The sequence below is a fragment of the Danio rerio genome, chromosome 15 (assembly GCF_052040795.2).
Source record: "Danio rerio strain M-AB ecotype USA chromosome 15, GRCz13ab, whole genome shotgun sequence".
NCBI lineage: Eukaryota > Metazoa > Chordata > Actinopteri > Cypriniformes > Danionidae > Danio > Danio rerio.
In genome coordinates this window covers 34,790,152-34,810,168 of record NC_141035.1, presented here as the reverse complement: position 1 = coordinate 34,810,168, position 20,017 = coordinate 34,790,152, and the positions used below count along the sequence as shown (strand labels likewise).

The window sequence follows — 20,017 nt, the reverse complement described above, 5'->3', positions numbered from 1 at the left end:
GAGAATATAAAGAGTTAACTTGATACAGTATAAGCGGTTACAAGTAACAAAACACAATTAAATACATAATTTGCAAGCTAGAGAAAACAACGAGACAGGCATTTACTTACACTTGTGAAATGTGTCATGGGCCAGGTCTGATTTCAATAACTATCTTTCATTTTGGAGCTTTTCTCCCTTCTCAGTTGTAGATCATTTTTAATTGCGATCATTGCTGTAGCATCTCTTGCGTGAAGTGTTATATGTTCTCAGGGCTTACCTGTACTCTGCTTTGCCCAACAATCACATCCCCAGCCAGGGGGTTGTAGCGCTCAGCCTGGCTTTGTTTGACTTTGTACCTAATAAACTGTCCTTATTTTGTACGCACCCCTGGTGTATTGTCTGTCCATTACAAAATGGAGGAAGAAACTAATCCATGAGCTGTGTACTGAAGTTCCTGTCGAGCTCGGTCAAAGTCTCATACATCAGTAGTCTTTTCTGATCCTTCTTTTAACGAATGAATCGCCCATTGTAAGCGTGTAGAATGCTGAAGCACTCCTTTCCTTCACACTTCCAATAATATGCAGGTAAGCTCAGAGTCTTGATGACTCATGACTTCAGGATCTGTCTTTGCTGCTGTGTTAGTGGGAGGGGCCGCAGGTTTAAATTTTAGTGGGCAGGGCTTATGTTTCGTAGCCACGTCACCCCGAAACGGCTAAAGACTCGTTAACAAGACGATTCATTCGAACCACTATGAGTCGACTCTTTTTTTTTAGATGAATAGTTTTAAAAACTGCCTACTTTCAGATTTAAGCCCTAGCTGGATATTTCACTTCACTTAGAGCTGTGTTACACACTTCAAGGTCATTTTTAAAAACACATAATAGAGGCTCTTTAATTAAACGTGTACAGGCACTTTGAAAGTCAAAAAACATATTCTGTATAGTGAAAACAAAATTAATGCTCATGGGTACTTCTGATGACATATTGGGGTTGTAAAAAACAATCCGTTCAAACATTATCAACTTTAAAGTCCCCGTGAACCAGAAACTTCGACTAATATTTTTTCATATTGTGACGCAGTTCCTAGAGAAACTGTATATGAAATAACACAACAGTGGGCGTGGCTTGTTTTTCTACAGTGAGCTAAATGGATATCGTAAAGTATAGGCATTTCATTCAGAAAGATGGGGAAAAGGATTTGGGGAGAGTTATTACAACCTAACAGACATCTCCTTTTCACTATTTCTGCTTGTTGTCAAAACTTACAGTTGCAGCAGCTTTAGATGAAATTTGTTAGCCATGCCTAATACCCAAGATACTGTATATGTAATCTGACAAATTACCTGGAAAAAAAACAGAAAGTGCATTTACAGATTTCAATTAAAGATTAGAAGGACAAACATTTGTTTTTCTTGATGACATGCACAAATGAATTGTTCACAAAACTAGCAATGTGAGCTAACACAATCATATGCTTAATTTTGATTTCTTGGGATCTTTAACAACATGATCAACAGCCTTAGCAATCAATCGTAAATGTGTTCACCATAATCTGGAGCACAAGCTTTCTGTTAATTACATACACTCAGAAAACAAAATGATCAAAAATAAATAAATAAATAAAACCTAAATTGCTTTTAAAGAAAGGTACATTTCATGTATGAAATTTCTGAACTAAGCTATGTAAACGTAACCAGTTTTGGTTGGAAATAAAAAGCAGTTTAGCACTGTATTTATTTAATTTTTTTTTTTTGGTACATTCTGAACTATTTTTTTTTTCAACTGAAAAATGTAATCATTTATTGTATTTTAAGCTAATTAAGTGAGAATGTTTTATTTAAACTGTCTATTTGGTTCATTTGTTCATTTAACCATATTAAACTGAACCTTATCTATAAAAATTGGACTGTCAGTTTCAATTTACTAGAACTTCTGTTAAGCTGCTTTAACATTGTAAGAGTGCTATAGAAATAAATATGAATTGAATTAAACTGAATTAAATTTAGAGGTATTTTTAACAAAAAAGTTTGGTAACTGTTAGGGAGCATTAATGTTTTTGTTGGATTTTAAGTTGTTTAAGTTTTAAAGTTCACACAAAAATGAAAATTCTGTCATTTATTGTTCCAAACCTTTTTCAATTTCTTTCAGCTTTTGAGACAAAGGAAGCTCCTGAAGAATGTTAGGGAAAAACAGCCATTGACTTATAGTAGTTTTTGTTCCTACTATGGATGTCAATGACTGCTTTTTCCAGCATTCTTCAGAATATCTTGCTTTGTGTTAAACAGATGAAAGAAATTCATACTACTTCAAGTACTTCAATATATAGTAAGTAAATTTATTTTTAGGCTGCATTTCCATTATATCCCTACTATTTTCATAAGATATTTTCTGATGGTAAGCTGATTAAAAAAAGCAGAACGGTGGCACAGTGGTTAGCACTGTCGCCTCACATCAAAATGGTCACTGGTTTGAGTCCTGGCTGGGCCAGTTGGCATTTCTGAGTTTGCATGTTCTCCCCGTGTTGGTGTGGGTTTCCTCCGGGTGCTCTGGTTTCCATTACAGTCAAGACCTGTGCTATAGGAAAATTGGTTGAACTAAATTGTCCATAGTGTATAACTGTGTGTGTGAATATGAGTGTATGGGTGTTTCCCAGTACTAGGTTGCAGCTAGAAGGGTGTAAAACAAATGTTGGCATAGTTGCCAGTTCATTCCGCTGTGGCGACCTCTGAAATATGGACTTACCTGAAGAAAAATGAACAAATGAATGAAGCTGAATTAAAAAATTCAGCCCCAGCACGCAAGAAATAAAATATATGAGTAGCAACCTACTGTATCTAATTTTGGGAATCTTCACCATTGAGGAAACGTATTCTGTACTGTAAATTTGCAATGTAAATGTTCGATTCTCTAAGTACCCTCATTCTCTGTTGTAAATGTATCATCAGGAGCCACAGGAATTCGTTTTGTTTTGTCTGTATGTTTAACTCTCAAAGTGGCTGAAACCATTATCTTGTGTTAAGAATCACCAGAATTAGTTTATTTTTTTTTTTACTTCTAAATAACGATGTTCACCTACTGTACATCCTGGATTTATCAAGGGTGAGTAAATTCCAAATTCTGGGGTGAAATATCACTAAATGTTATACTAACCCTATGAATGGTAAACCAAAAGTGCTATTCTGCTGCCAAAGTAAAAAGTTCCAGCGAACATAAAGGAAAAATCATTTTACAGACCTGTAGGAATATTCCTACTGTCCTTAGGCCCGACATTGGCCCCTTCTAGCAAATCCAGAAAAACAATTTACTTCATTATTATATTCTCGGTTATCTTGGACTGTTGAAACAGGAGAGATTTTTTGTTTCCTCGGCGAGGGCCAGTTTAGAGTTCAGTTACGTTTGGATGGAGATGGAGAGATCGCCATTTCACAAACCCACCAGGGCTTTGCATTACTTCAAAGCACACCGCTTATCGAGTGTATGAATCGAACGGCCCTTCCTTATTTTGTTAAGATATACAGTAGGTTAATAGAGAACATATAAACAAACACTGTAGCCTGCTGTTATCAATGTATTACAAAAATACCTTCAACCTTTTCTTGTATGTTTACTTTTCGGCAAAAGAAGTCTAGGCTTTCAATACAAAGGTATGACTCTGAATTCCTTCAGTTGCTACATTTTGCATGAGAATTTTCATGAGTATCATGAAGATAAAAAAAAAACAATACTTATAGCATTAACATGTTTTCAAGTTGTGTGAATTAAAATTACTAACCTGAATATTTTGAAAAGAAGTCTCTTATTTTCACCAAGGCTGCATTGAGCTTATTATAAATATAATTAATTAACATTATAATAACATAATATAGTAAATGTCAAAAGCGGTTTAAAGTAATACTTTTAAAATGCAGTTTATTTCTGTGGTTGAATCTCAGACATTTTCAGCATCAATTATCCATTCTTCAGTGTCACATGTTCTTTTAGAAATCATACACACACACATATACATTAGCGATATCACACAAGTAGCAGTGCAATATGGCTGTATATCAGCACTGGTGGGAGGTGTGCTTTGCCACAAGGCCACAGGTTAATTGCCTTAGTGTCCCACCAGTGTTGATATACAGCCACATCGCACTGCTGTGAGTGTGATATTGCATTTATACAACAGTTTGACAGTGTAATCGTGTAAATAAAAAAGAAAATCAAACATGGAGAGTCTAAAAATTATTTTGTAAGAAGAGCTACTTTCTTCCACCATTCATTCACAGCTGATGTCAGAACAGCAGAAACCATTGCTCATTCACCAACGTCACTTTAGGGGTAGTATTTGAATGATTCTCGACCGTAATGTCTAGAGTGATGACAAAACATGTGATTTTGCTCACATTTTAAGATTGTAAGTCTAAACGGGATGAAATGTCATCAGCCTACAGAGATTTCCCAGTTTTTCTCTGTTGCAATCGGGAGATCACAATAATTTTTTTTTTTTTTTTAACCCAAAGCAATGCAAACTCTACCAGATTATTGTTGTGTTTGTAATAAGTAAAAATGCTAAACACATGCGGGCATTTCTTCTTTATTTCTTTTCACTGGACTAATCTACAGTAACGAAAACAGGAGGCCAACACAAAATACGAACAGTCCTGATACGTGAGTCTTATCTCACACTCAATACACTACAATTATATAGTATAAATAGAGCACTACAACATACAAAAGAGATCGCCTCAGAAAGTCACTTACCAGTTTAATAATGATTTGATCAGCTAAAAAATACGCAGAATTTTTCAGCAAAAAAACATTTTGCAGTCTGTCGCCATCTTGTCAATGGACAACTTCAACCATCTTTGCTTTGTTAAATGACAGGCTGATGGATATAAATACATAAAATAGGAACTATCCTTATAAATAAACATAAATAAACAAACATAAATAAATAGTTGCAATCTAAAAAAACACATTCTCACCTAAAAAGCCTCAAAAAGTAGATTATGTTGTCCAACAGCTGCAATATTTGTTAAACTGTAGCGAGTTTATTTATCTGCTGTCACTATGTGGGCAGAGTAATACACAAGAGTGAGGAGGCGGTACGAGTGCTGTTATTACGGGAATATCACATGCCTATCAGCCAATCAGATTCGAGAACCCCTATATATTAGGGGTTGCACCGAGTGGTCGACTTTAATGCTATGACTTGACGCTTTTTGATTAAAGTCGACTAGTCGCTGTGCAGATCCCGTGGTTTGATCTGAACTTGATCTGAATTTTCCTATGTCAGCGTCAAAGACTCACATGAACTTTGACTGAACTTTAAATCCTCAAAAAGATGCAAGTTAGATCACTCCATGCAAATATCCTAGAGCAGATGGTAGCCAATCAAGTTTATGCAACCCTGGCAAAGTAATGTGATTGGCTGTTGTCCTCTGCAAAAGCGTTTATGCACTTTCCATTGAACAAAAATCTGCTGTAAAAGGAGCCTGGGCATCCGCAGATTAAATATCATTTTAATGTAATATATTATCCCAGTGATGGGTTGCGACTGGAAGGGCATTCGCTGCATAAAACATATACTGGATGAGTTGGCAGTTCATTCCGCTGTGGCGACCCTAGATTAATAAAGGGACTAAGCCGTAAAGAAAATGAATGAATAAATGAATGAATGAATTAATATATATTTTACATTAAAAATTATATTGCACTTACAGTATCATTCTAATAAGTATATTAGTTCTTATGATATTCATATTGTTACTGTATATATTGCTCTAATAAATAAAATGTAATATATAGTTTCCGTATTGTTTCTAAAAACCCTAATTTCCATCATTCCTAAAAGAAATTGAGGAGAAACCACTGACTCCTCTAGCTATTCATAAAACATAACAAAATGAATATAAATGAGAAAAAAATGATCAAGTAGACATTGATTAGACTGCATTTGTTCATATTGTGTGCCTCCACTTTATCTGTATTTTAAACAGACATTTCTTTTCTCTGGGTTTAGAATTCCTGTGCAGGACTTCCATCTGTTTGTGACTAAACGGATTGCAGAATTGGCATTACAAATGGATGCCTATTATCCATGTTGGATGATCATGGAAGGACTTCAACTGATCTTTTCCCGCTGTTGGCTCATATAAAATCCCGACCATTTCAGTCATTGTCTTCTCAAGTGTTCTGTTGGCTGGACAAACAGACCTCACAATATCTGACAGAGCAGAGGAGTTTCAGACTCAGAGATACATCATCCAGATGGCTGACTATATGCTCTTGATTACCACACGAACAATACCATCATTAAGATCAGCCGACGCCGCCAAGCTATTAGCCTACCACAAAGACTTCAGAGTTTTATTTTACTCCTGAAATGTAAACAACGATGCTGTGAATATATTGCCCATATGGCTTTGTTTTGGAGTGAGAATCTATGAATCCTCGGTTGGCTGATATCGCAGATCTCTTCACGAGCTTCTTTGTTTTCCGAGATTTCACAAACAGCACTAGGATGGAAACTAGTTTTTGACCCCTCCATCTGAATAAACTGTTTGTTCGCAGAGGGGTAAATTCCCTGAAAAGCTATAGCACTCTTTCAGTTTTATTAGTCAGTGGCCAGTCTCATTTAACCAGGTGCTGAAACTTATGTGGAAGATTCTTTCATGTGTTATGAAAAAACTAATTAAATTAAAAGGCAAAATACCTGTACTTAATGTTCGTCACTACAAGGTACATATTCACAAAAAAAAAAAAAAATAGGTGTAGTTTGATGGCGCTGTAACCAAGTGTGGAATCATGGGAGTTGTCATCTTTATTCTATCTGACAGGACTCTAGTAGAATTCAATCTTTATGGATGAGCTAAAGTATAATTGCTCTCATCTTATTATTCAACTTATTGTACAGTGGTCCCTTGTTATTCCAGGGAGTTATGTTCTAAAAATAAACCCCAATAGGCGAAGTCTGCGAAGCAGTCAGCTTTATTTTTTACAATTATTACAGATGTTTTAAAGTTGTAAAAGCACTCACTGCACACTTTATACACGTTTCTCAGACAGGCATTAAAGGGCACCTAGGTTACCCCTTTTTTCAGACTTTATATAAGTCTTTTGCATCTCTAGAATGTGTATAGAAAGTTTCAGCTCAAAACACCCATCAGATTTTTCATTATACCTTTTACAAGATGCTGTTTTATACTGATTTCCAGCAGGGGGTGGTTTTGTTGTACTGCACCTTTAAGGCGAGTTCTGCCCGCCTACTGTTTCTACATGCCTTCCCGTGTGCTTTAATCTTCTCCTTCGGCTGCGTCAGACAACAGACAGACTTAAGGGAAGAAGGTCTCACGTAGCGTTTGTGAGAAATACTACAGTAAGAACTAATCTTTACTAATCAGTGTTGTGAAGTTGTATTGATGAGTCACACACAATATCGGTACAAAGTTCACACACACACACACACACACAGAGATACACACACACACCACAGCTGACACACACACACACACACACACACACACACACACACACACACACACACACACACACACACACACACACACACACACACACACACACACACACACACACACACACACACACGCGCGCGCGCGCACACGCAGAAAGGCAGACAGACAGACAGAGCGCGGTTAGTTTAGCACTGTTTTTGCACTCAAATGTGACAGGATACAGGCTAACCTCCAGTGCTGTGTGGATATCTGTTATGCTAGTTTACAAAATAAACCTGATTTAACATCCACAAACTGGGATTGAAGCGTCTTCTTTTATAATTGTTCTGACACGCGGCTGTGCTGATGAAGTAAAGCTGAAGTAAAACGCTGTAATTAATTACACACTTGCACTGTTTTAAAACACTTTAAACATGTGAAACTTACTCTTAATCACATTTGATGATGATTGCTGATCCTAGCCAACAGAACAGACCTTTTATTCCCGGTTGCTTTGCGTATGTCTGCCTGGTCTTGTTGACATACACGTGACTACCGGAACATGTTAATGCGCGCAGCTGTCAATCAATTCGATGGACGGGGGGACCGCACTCCTACGTAAAGTTGCGGTCGGTCTGAAAACCGCTCTAATTGGTCTACCGTTTTTATGTTGTTAAATTGAAAAAAAAGGACTGGGTGTGTTTATATCACCCCAATATGATGGTCTATACACTATACATACACATATATTTGTCCAAATAGGTTGAAAAGTAGATTTTTCACTATAGGTGCCCTTCAACATTTTCACACTCTTCTTTCTTGTTTAAACACTCTCAAAGAACAAACATTTTTAGAAAAATAAGTCCAGTATTATAGAATGAAACCAAAGATCAAAACCTGTCATCAGACGCAAACATTCATCACTGTCAGCAAAAGGTTCATAAAGCTTTTTAGCTTTTGTGCAGATAATGTTGGCATCCAGTGTAATGTTCTTTTTTCTGCAGTCACTGATCCACAAAACTAGCAGACTCCATCCTTAAGGGGGCGGCACACCGAATACGCCACACACATGACAGTTGGAAATAACACACACACCGGACGAGCACATTCGCATGTTATTCAAAATTAAATTATTCAAATGGCACAGCAAAAATATGAACAGTGTCCTGAGCTGTAGCTGGGCACCACAGACAGCTGCCGACTTACGGCACCAGTGTGCGTACCCTGATATAAATCTATGTTTACAATTCTCTATTTTGCAATCCATGCCACATTTTGTACTGTACAGGAGAGACACAGGAGATTGATTGAAAATGGTCTAAAGCCAATCAGGATGCAGAACACAATGAGCTGTACAAAAAAAAAAGCATGTCAAAGCGTCCACAAAACTGCAAGGCCGCAAAAGGGGAACCGCATTATAGCAAGGGACCACTGTAGTGTGAAGTAGATTAAAGGCCAGGACAACACACCAAGCCGATGGTCATATTGTGCCTTTAACATCATGTCAACTAACAATACGGAAATCCTATTGCTTCATTTCACTATTGATATTATTGAAAATAATGTATTGTGATTACAATGACTTAACAAACAGACTTTTTTGAACCTATATATTTATTAATAAACAATCAGAAGATGGTTTATTTTTAACTCGCTACAGAGGCTCACAGGAGTCTTTTGTTCAGGAATCTCAATACTGAAGAAACGAACACTGTAAAACTTTTAATAGCAAAAGATCAAGACAACAAATATTTTTAAGTTGCTTTAACTTATTTTAATAAGTTAATCAGGTTTCAACTACACGGTAAAAGGTGATTAGTTACTTAAAGCGAGTAAACCAATTGCCTTAATAGCAACAAGTTGGCTTTACAAAAATAATGTAGGTAAACCCAGTGTAACTTGAAACTGTTAAGTTGACTTAATTTTTATAATTATTTTTACTGTACTCACCTTTTTAAATTCAATTAATTATTTTTATACAGTGTCAGACACAATTTTAGCACGTCTTTTTTCAAATAATTACTGTAATTTTTACAATGTTACATATTTGGTGCATCATTAATTCTATAAAATCTACAATTATAGCCTGTATTGAATTTAGCAGACACACTGGAGTCTGGAAGAGCAGATTTATTTTAGTTACTGTCATTTTTCTTTACAAAAAAAGCTGGGGAAAAACAAATATAATAAATGTGTAATGGGAAAAGTTATTAGTTTACTTTTATTTTTAAAAAAGTAAATACAATTTGCATAATAAAAAAATTTGGTTACTAAACAGTTCAAAGTTACAATGGGTTTACTTACATCATTTTTGTAAAGTCAACTTGCTTCTTTTAAGGCAATTGGTTTACTCGCTTTAAATAACTAATCACTTCTTAAAGTGTACATTTTTTAAGTTGCACAAGTAAGTTTAACTTGATATTTATAGCCATTTGATGTAAGTTGAAATGACCAAAAAAGTTACTTTGATTCAACAAAATATTTAGGCCAGCAAGAATATTTTTACAGTGTAACATCAGACTGAAGGTGCACTGAAGGTGCAGTGGGTAGCGTGATTGCTGTGTGGAGTTTGCATGTTTTCCCAGTGTTTATGTGGGTTTCCTCCGGGTGTTCCATTTTCCCCCGTAGTCTAAGGACATGCACTATAGATGAATGGAATAAGCAAAATTGTCTGTAGTGTATGTATGTGAATGAGTGTGTATGGGTGTTTCCCAGTGTTGGATTGCGGCTGGAAGGGCATCCGCTGTGACATACACTGGATAAGTTGGCAGTTTATTCCGCAGTGGTGACCCAATAAAGGGATTAATAAAGGGATTTAGCCAAAAATAAAATGAATGAACGTTAACAATCAGTTCACAAGAGTTATTTGTTTGGGAATCAAACAACCCTGGATAGAGCTTTTAGATTCAATGTAAAGACATTTATACTTTCATACATGCTTTTCATTCTCAGGACACTGAGCAAATGTCCAAACACACTGTAAGACATATCCTAGCATATCCACAGATTAACTGACAGTTAATAGCTCATACCACGTCCTGCTTTGATGTTCAATACGACAAAACTCCAAGCACCCGCAGATGCCCGCTGTCCTCCTGCACCACATCCTGACAGCCAACAGAGTCCCACTCAAGACATAAATCACCACCGACTCTCATCAGCGGATTCATAAAGCGTAAACAGAGGGACAGAAACACTTGGCTCCTGTGAGGGGGAGGCTATTAAACGCAGCCGAGTTTGTTCTGCCCCTTTGTAGTGCTTCATACGGGCTACAGATGCCAGCGCTCCTCTGGGTGAAACAAACAGTAGAGGAATTGTAGGACGGAAGGGAGCGATTACTAAACTCCTGCCCTGCTCAGCATCTGCTGATTGATTCTGACTGACTGCCACTGCTCTCAACATGAGGCCGCGGCGTTCATTTTAAAAGCAGATCAACTCACTTTCACAAGTTTTCATGCTAGGAAGCTTTATGGGGAAACTCGCAGAGGTGTTGCATGAAACGCATGTGTGAACATAAACAGGGGTGAGAGTTAAAGCTTGAATGTTTGGAGGACATGCTTTTATGTGATGATAATAAAACTCTGGAAACTCAAAGGGCACTTCTTTAACTGTTACAAGGCAAAACAACAAGGAAAACATGATTTTAAACATTTTATTTAATGATTTACAATACATTTAATATCCATTTAAAAATATTATTAATGATATTGAAGTATAAATACTAAAGTATTAACGGTACTTTTACTCCACTACTTACTTCAACCTGCAACCCCAACATGACATTAGATTGACGTTGTACCTTAACGTCATGGGGACGTTGCATTTTGTTTGGAAATGAAAATCGGGTTGACATTGGAACCAAAGGGCAGGCTGACATCAATGTCCAACGTCCAACTTAAAATCAACCAAACATCAGCGTCTAATGATGTTACAGCTTGACGTTACCACTATGATGATGTGTATCAAATGTTGGATTTCGGTTGCCATAGCTGACGAATAAATGTCAGTATTTGACGTCAATATGATGTTGGTTTAAGACGTTGGCTCAACGTTGAATTTTGGTCACTTACCAACACAACCTAAAATCAACAAAATATCAACGACACTTGGAGTCGTTATTGGACATCAAAATAATGTTGTCCTTAGACCCTTGCTAGACATTGAATTATGGTCAGCTGACTTCACAACCCAAATTTAAACTAATATTAACGTCTTATGATGTCTTATACTGTATATATACTGTATATATGTTTTTCAGTGCTGGCATGTGGCTGGAAGGGCATCTGCTGCGTAAAACATGGAATAGTTGGTGGTTCATTCCGCTGTGGTGACCCCTAATAAATAAGTAACTAAACTGAAGGAAATCGAATAGTTAAATGATAGTAATATGTGATCACTTTATATAAAAAATAAGTCTTATTATATTGAATAAATAAATGAATTAATTAATTAATTGGATTTTTGTGTTTTTAAATGTTCTGTCTTTAAGTGAAAATAATATTATTTATGAAGTTATTCATATATATAAAATATTTATTTATTGTAAGACATGAATTAATGAAGTTTTTACCTGTATTAAGATTTTAGTCTTTGTTGATGTTGTATTACACTAAATAATAATAATAATAATTCACCAGATTACTTAAACTGATTTAATAGAAAAGAATTCTTAATTTCAGATAAATTGTAGTGATTTTGTAGGGTACATATGATATTTTCAATCTTGAATAATATATTACAAATGCAGTTCAAGCATAGATAAATACAATATTGTGGTATTGAGGTACAGATCCTGAACAATCAACCCTGCATCTCATAATGTAATCACTATGAAAGTTACAAACATTATAATTTCTTGTAGCCAGACGATTTAAACTGAAATACTGCAATGTTCGCACAGTCACTTGCCTTAAAGGAGGGGTGCCCAATTTTTTTTTTTGAAGGGCAAAAAACCAAGCTTGATTGAGGCTAGTGGGCTAAAGGCAAATATAGGTGGGTAATTTACCATGGGTAATTTCCTAATTTATTTAATAATATTAATAATATATAAGCGGCTTTGTATACTAAATACCAAATAAATAAGTTCATTTTAAAAAAAAGATGAATAAAAGCCTATCCTACTACATTTAAAATGGCACTTCAGACCAACAGAGAATTGCAGATGTGGATTTTCCTTGTTATTTGTGGCTCTAAAGGTGTGATTATTTCTCTAAACTAAAGATGAATGAACGAACAAGGAATTCAGTACTATCTAAACAGGATGGCAGAAGAGAAAGAAAAGAAAACATGTTCAAATGTCTTTAAACACAGCATCACATGCACTCAGAACAAGCAGGAAGACTCAGAGTAAATACAGTTTAAGTACTATTGCATAAGCTCTGAAATTTGACACTGACTGACATGTGAACTGAACCTACTCAGAGGATGTGGAAAAAGTCTCACAGGAAACGTATATATCTGCTCTCAGACATATAGGTATCAATTCAGGGAAACAATGCTTCTCTGAAAAATTTGAATGGGTATAAAACACACAACTTACAAAAAAAAACGAGGAACAATCAACTTCCAATCTACATTAAAGCAAACTGTATTTTTCCATCACGGTTGCCAGCGGTCCTGCAAACTGTAACACAAAACCTCCTTCCACTAATACAACAAACCACAATGTGGCATAAAACATGTTCCACAACAACTTCCACAACTCTGCTCATAGAGGTTTTGCAATTTGTTTTAATATGACACATTTGCTCTCGCTAAAACGAATGATTGGGTTTTCCTGAGCAAAAGTCACAGGACATTAGCATACTCAACAACATCATTTTCCACTCGAGTTATAGTGCTAATCGCTATGAAGGAAAACTAAACTTTAAAATTGTTCTAAATTTCGCCGCATAGAGATGATTAATCTACTTCATTAATAGGAAATGATTATCTTTTATTATGGAAAAAGAGCCCTATGAGAAATAAAGCTAAAAGGGATAGTTCACCTAAAAATGAAAAGTTTGCTATATACTGTATAATTTAATCACCCTCCACTTTTTCCAAACCTGTTTCAGTTTATTTCTTTTGTTGAACACAATGGAAGATTTGTCAATTACTGATTGTGATTGTTTTATGCTGCTACGATGGATATCAATGGCTGCTTTTTTCAACCATCTGGTTTTGTGTTCAACAGAATAAATCAATTCATAAAAGTTTAGATTCTCCTGAGTGTTAGTATATGGTGAAGAACTTATAATTTTATTTGAATGATTTCTTGATTAGGTGTGTAATGTAGCTTTTTGTCAATTTGAGGGTGCTTTCACACCTAGACTTTTGTTTCGGATCCTGGTGCGTTTCGCCAGTTAGCACAATTTGTTTGGCATATGTGAATCCAGCAATCGTGCTCGGATCCACGCCAAAAAAACCCGTCTGAGATCACCTGAATGAGGTGGTCTCGGCTCGATTTAAACGAGTGGATCATATGTAGTGAGAAAGCAATGAGATCCGAACCAGGCTTATAAGGCATGGTTATAAGGCATGCTCGCTCCTATTTGTGTGATCAATCTGGCAATCTGTATGTGTCCTGTCATGATTGGAGGGGCTGGACAGAAAAAAAAACTTTCCAATATTTAGAATTAGGACTGCAAAACCTATTTTAACCACTAGTGGTAATCCTACTTCACCTTTAAGTCATGATGTATGTAATACATTTTCTTCTATTCATTTGAAATTTTAAAAACAGCCATTCATTGATCACTGTTTAGTCTTACATAAGTATTACAGCACACTATGAGCGCTTATTGGTACCATTTGTTGAACCCTCTTAAATGGTACACAGTGTGAGACACAAATACAATTCAAATGCAAATATCACAGCCATTTTAACTCCAAAGTGACTTAAGAGCAAAAACTCCCATGTGAAATGCACAAATAATCTGATAGAGCAAACTGGGAACGGTGGCGAAAAATGAAAGATTTCAAATCTGAGCAAACTGGAAGTTGCTCATACTTTTATTTCAGTATGTTGATGGAAATGGATATGAATATTGAGTAGGGGGTGGAGCTTTCTTTTAGCGCATCATTAGCACTAAAAGAAAGTCCCCCCCCCCAAACACACACACACACACACACACACACACACACACACACACACACACACACACACACACACACACACACACACACACACACACACACACACACACACACACACACACACACACACACACACATAGCTTTGCACAATTGTTTAGTTTATATAAATAAAAATCCATCTTTTCAACATTTTCTGATTGAAGTTGACACACTGCTCAAATCTTTACGTATTTGTAACAACAAAAAAATGTGTCAGATTTTTGGAACTATATTAATAACTTTCTTTGTTTTGTTCATCTTTTTTCTTTCTGCAGTTAACGTAACTTATGTTTTCCCTCTCTTGTATCTCTTTCATATTCATCTCCTGATTGTGGTTGTATATTTTCATTCATGAATAAAAAAAAAAAGAAAAAAGAATATTGTGGAAGAAGCAAGTTGACGTGAATAGCCACTACTAAGCAAATTGTTAGACTTTGATTACCAAAACAAACATAGCCTACATAAAAATGTGTAGGACTTTTTGGAAAGCACAAACTATTGTTCACCTAAAGAATAACAATGTGCAAAATGAATATAAACATTGTACATTTTTATTTCACACAGTCTTGAAATAGCCCCCCAAAAAGCCTGAAAGATCTTGTAGCTTTTGTTTTGACACATCAATAAGTTGGTTTCTTTTCTACCCAAACCAAATCACTTTATCCACGTAGAGTACTTTAAACCTAGTGTAGGAGACTTCCAAAACAAAATTAAGAATTTATAAGTATAATAGTATAATCAAAATACCACAATAAAAGCATTTTGACAAAGGTTGTTTTGTCATAAATTAACCAAAACAAATACAAACCGCAACATGGCTGACAATGACTGAGATTGTGTTGGCTTACAACATCCTATATGTGAATACAGACATTGAGACCCACTGACCTCTGTGTATCTGTGTCCCAGACGGATGCTCCAGCGCTCGCGGCTGTCCCGGGTCACTTGCGTGTGTTTGGAGGTCTGCGGATCTGACTGACGGATGTGTTTTTGGCTGACTCCCCGAGAGGAAGGTGAGGAGGCAGATGTGAGAGGCTGGAGGCCTTCCTGAAATTAAACCAAATCTATTCCTTAATCCAAGTGCGCCGTTCTTATCTGGAATGATAAACTGTTTGCTATCCATGTGTACAAAACTCCATGTTTTTCATATAAATGCATTTGTTTAAACGCCGGAAGACAACACAGGTTTGTACACAAAGTTTGTGTAGAAGAGTGGTGTGACGATATAGTTGTTATTGTGTGCGCAAGTACCTACGTTTGAGTTGTGTACAACAAACTGAGGGAGGTCGACGAGAACTTTTAGCATTTGAGGGGAAACAAAAATCACCAACAAACCTGTATATGAAGAGAGAATTGTGACTAAAAAAGCCCACACATTCATTGTTAAATTTTCAAAATAAAGGCAGCTAAATAAGGGTAGAGGTAGCATACAAAAAATAAAAAAGGACACAATGTACTACACAAAATTCTAATTCTTAGCAATTTATTTATTTATTTATATATAAACAATTGAAAATATAGGGCCAATGAAATGTTATGAATGTGTTCTCCAATAGATATTGGCTACACATTTAGACATTCTTTTATTCAGTTATAAATTCAATATATGGATTTTATATAAGAAAAAATCATTTCTATTCTTAAAATACTTTTGAGTAAATTCTTTTTTTTTTTTTTTTTTTGGAACAAGTGCAAATAAATTTTGATATAAAACTAAAATAGAAAGTACAACAACAAATACAATAAAACATTTGCATGAATGATATTTGCAGCAACACAGTTAAAAAAAAAGAACAAAAAGAAAATCTGTTTTGCTTGTTAATCATAGTTTCAGTTGCATTTATGGCTATACATGCCACTATAAGTTTCTGCATATGATTTTTGCAAACTTCAACTTTAAGTATAATAGTTCACCCTGAATTTAATATTTACTCATCACAGTTCCACACAAGACTATGTATTATGAAGAGTGCTGGAAACCAAACAGTAAACAGCTGCCATTGACTTCCATAGTAGGAAAGTGGCTACTTTTAAACATCGAAGAAAAAAAGCTGTGAGTAAATGACACCATTTGTGTTAACTATTCCTTCAAGTGGTTAACCATATTTTCTGCACTATAGATTTCATGTGGCTACCATTTTAAAAGGGAAATCGAGATTGCGGTGGGAAGAAAGCCTAAAGTATCGCCTAGAGTCAGACAGAAATATTGTGTACCTGGCCGTATATCTTATCAGCAAAGAGAAAGTGACACAAATTTATAACTTTAGTGACCCGAAGGTCCGTTCTGAATGCATAATGAAAATCGGACCTCATTTTCAGCTATGGAAATGGCACTAAAGTTAGCGTTTTCTTTCTCAAACAAACGTTTAGATGCCATTTATCAAACTCAAGTTAATGAACCGATTCTTTCACTATATTAGACTTCATACTGAATTTCGGTATTAAAATAAAAAAAGACTTTTAAAAAAATAAATTTCCCGCTAACATTTAAGGCACTGTGTGCTTAAACACCACTGATTTGCCATAGTATTCATCAATGCTCAGCAGAAATGACTGTGACTGGCCATGAAGATCTTCAGCTCACTGAATTTCACCCATGTTTAGAGTCCAAACACAGACAAGCAATCCACTAATGACTCTACTGACCTTTATGGCTTTAAAACGCTCTACTGTCGGCGTACCTGTGTTTGCACTTGGTGAAGAGCTGTGAACTGATGACCTTTACGGTATAGGGCAGAAAATAAAGGAATAGTTAACCCAAATTGTGTCGTTTACTCACTTGCTTAAAGCTCTTTTTTTCTTATTCTGTTAAACATACAATATGATATTGTGATGTATATCGTTAGCCTGCTATGGAATTCAGTGGCAGCTGTTTACTGTTTGGTGTCCAGCATTCTTTATAATATAGTCTTGTGTGGAACTAAATGTTACATTTTTCTGCACTATAGGTGAAAAACTGTAAAATAAAATAGGGTTATTTCAACACAAAATTGGTTTAAAAATATGGTCAAACCCAACCCATTTTTAAAAAGGATTGAAGTTGGGTTATTAATAATGTAATTCAAAAATGTAACCTAATGGTTGGGTTTGGTTGAAGCATTCTTTAGAGCAGGGGTGTCAAACTCAATTCCTGGAGGGCCGAAGCCCTGCACAGTTTAGTTCCAACCCTGCTCCAACACACTTACCTGTAGGTTTCAAACAAGCCTGAAGGACTCAATTAGTTTGGTCAGGTGTGTTTAATTAGGGTTTGAACTAAACTGTGCAGAGCTGCGGCCCATTTGGAACTGAGTTTGACACCTGTGCTTTAGAGGGACATCTGGTGGCAACAAACAGAACTGGAAATGTTTTTAACCATTGGATGTGCCAAAGTTTTATGTCCAACTAAGCAAATTCAAAAAACTTCACTTATTTTATGACAACACTATTTCAACTAATCCGTTAAGACAAAGTGACTTTCCCCATTTACATCAGCAGGATTAAAGAAAAGAAAAGAGACTGGCGTGTGTGGTTTAGCAGATCACCTGAAACACTGTATGTGCCAGTGGCTGCTGGTGTGGAGAGCATGAGGTCAGTGAAGTGCAGCGTCAGTGTCAGTCCTGGAGGAGAGCAGAGGAAATCACTCCTGCAGCAGTCCATGCATCACACATTGTTATTGTCTTCAATCCTTCTTTAGAGCCAGAGCCGCATATCCCAATAAATCACACTGAAAGCTTTTATGTCCTTTAATCCAATTTTGGATTTAACGTCCTGCCAAGCATTGTAAAGTGATGGGAAATACTTTCACAATAGCCAGTACATGAAATGTCTTCCTCCCTATAGCATTTACATGGTAGATGTTCATGTTAGTCTGTGAAAATTCATCACAACTTTTCTGTTCTGTGATTGTCTACTGGGTTTAACGTGGTTTATTAAATTCACTCAAAAACACAAAAATCACCAGAGAAAAACTCTGAAAAATGCACTTGTCACTCTTTGTAATGCTGGTGTCCTTATATTGTCAAATTTGTCTTGTTTGGGTGTGAGCAAAGACACGTTGTTTTAGTGTAAATGATCTGCTGATTTCCATAAGAGGGCAGAGCCTCTTCATGCTCTGACACTCCAGAAACAGCAAAACAAGCAAATGTCATAAATGTCACAAATGGTCAGAAGAAGCTGAAGCCTTATGGTGCATTTGTAACCTCACTGGTCCTACACCACCCAACCTGCTCTGAGCAGGGATCGAACTGGTGATTCCTACATGACGGTTGCTCTACCAAGGAGGCTAAAGACCATCACCTTTAGCGTCTATCGCTGGAGCACCTAAAGAGGTCAGAGGAGGGAGGTTTACCTGCACAGCACTTGCTGGCCTCAATTACACTTACCCTCTTACACCTCACTCCAATCTAGTTCACGGCACAAATGTAACCTTGCCAGTCCTACACCACCCAATCGACAATGAGCTGGATCAAACCGGCTACTTTCCGCATTTGAGTCAGTTGCTCCACCAAGGAGGCTATGACCGTGGCCTCCAGCATCTGTCACTAGAGCACCTTTATAGGTCAGAGGAGTGAGGTTTACCTGCACAGCATTTCACTAGCTGGCCTCCATTACAATTCCCCCTAAACCTCACTTCCACAACTGTCACTAGAGCATCTTTAAGGGTCAGACATGGATTAAGCGTTAAGCGCAAGTGACTTAGCAGCTCGTAACTTTTTGATTTACTTGCTAATTCGTATGATTTCATTTGTACAATTTAGTAATATTTGCTCATCCCCCAATGATGGTTGGGTTTAAGGGTGGGATTTGGTGCTACGGTTTACCTGCACAGCACTTCACTACCTGGCCTCTGCAACACGTTTACACCAGACGCGGATAAATTTTTAAGCGCAAGTGATTTACCAACACTATCTCATGGCAATTTGTAACTTTTTGATTTAGTTGCTAATTTGTATGAATTTGTACCATTTCCTTTGTACAATTTAGTATGATTTGCTCATCTCCCAATGATGGTTGGGTTTAAGGGAGGGATTGGTGCCATGCCTCCTTTTTAAAATCATACATTTTCTTATGACTGAACTTACCTACTAAACTCACCTAACATAAAATAGTTACGTTTCCTCACGAGATCAGACTGGATTTACATGTTAAGTCATTGCAAAGACAAAATTAGACATCTAACAGTGATATTTGCGCAAATGAGGCAGTGTGAATGACGCAAATTGACCGAACGACAATGCAAAATGAGGGTTTCAATCATTAGATGCGCTTAACATGTGATTCATGCGAATCGTTCGAGAAATCTAAACGTTGCCGGACATTCGTACCTCCGAAAGATTTGATGGACACCAAAATGGCGCCAAAGAAGTCCACGTCGTTTTTCAGCCTTTCCTATCACATAAAGCACAACTACCCTGTCAACAAAATTCATGTCATTCATTTTCCAATAAAATCAAAGTAATTTTGCATCAGTTGGAAAAATAATTTCATGCGCAAATGAAGTAAGT

At 36.4% G+C, this 20,017-nt stretch overlaps 1 long non-coding RNA gene across 1 annotated transcript in view; it reads right to left on the bottom strand.

The window, feature by feature from the left end:
• LOC141377881 (uncharacterized) overlaps positions 1–15,916 on the bottom strand; it is a 35,785-nt gene extending 19,869 nt beyond the window's left edge. Inside the window, exons 1-2 of the long non-coding RNA XR_015509677.1 lie at positions 15,790–15,916; positions 15,423–15,581 (exon numbers count right to left, since the gene is read on the bottom strand). This is a non-coding gene — a long non-coding RNA (uncharacterized LOC141377881). The remainder of the gene's footprint in view (positions 1–15,422; positions 15,582–15,789) is intronic.
• Positions 15,917–20,017: the final 4,101 nt, after the last annotated feature.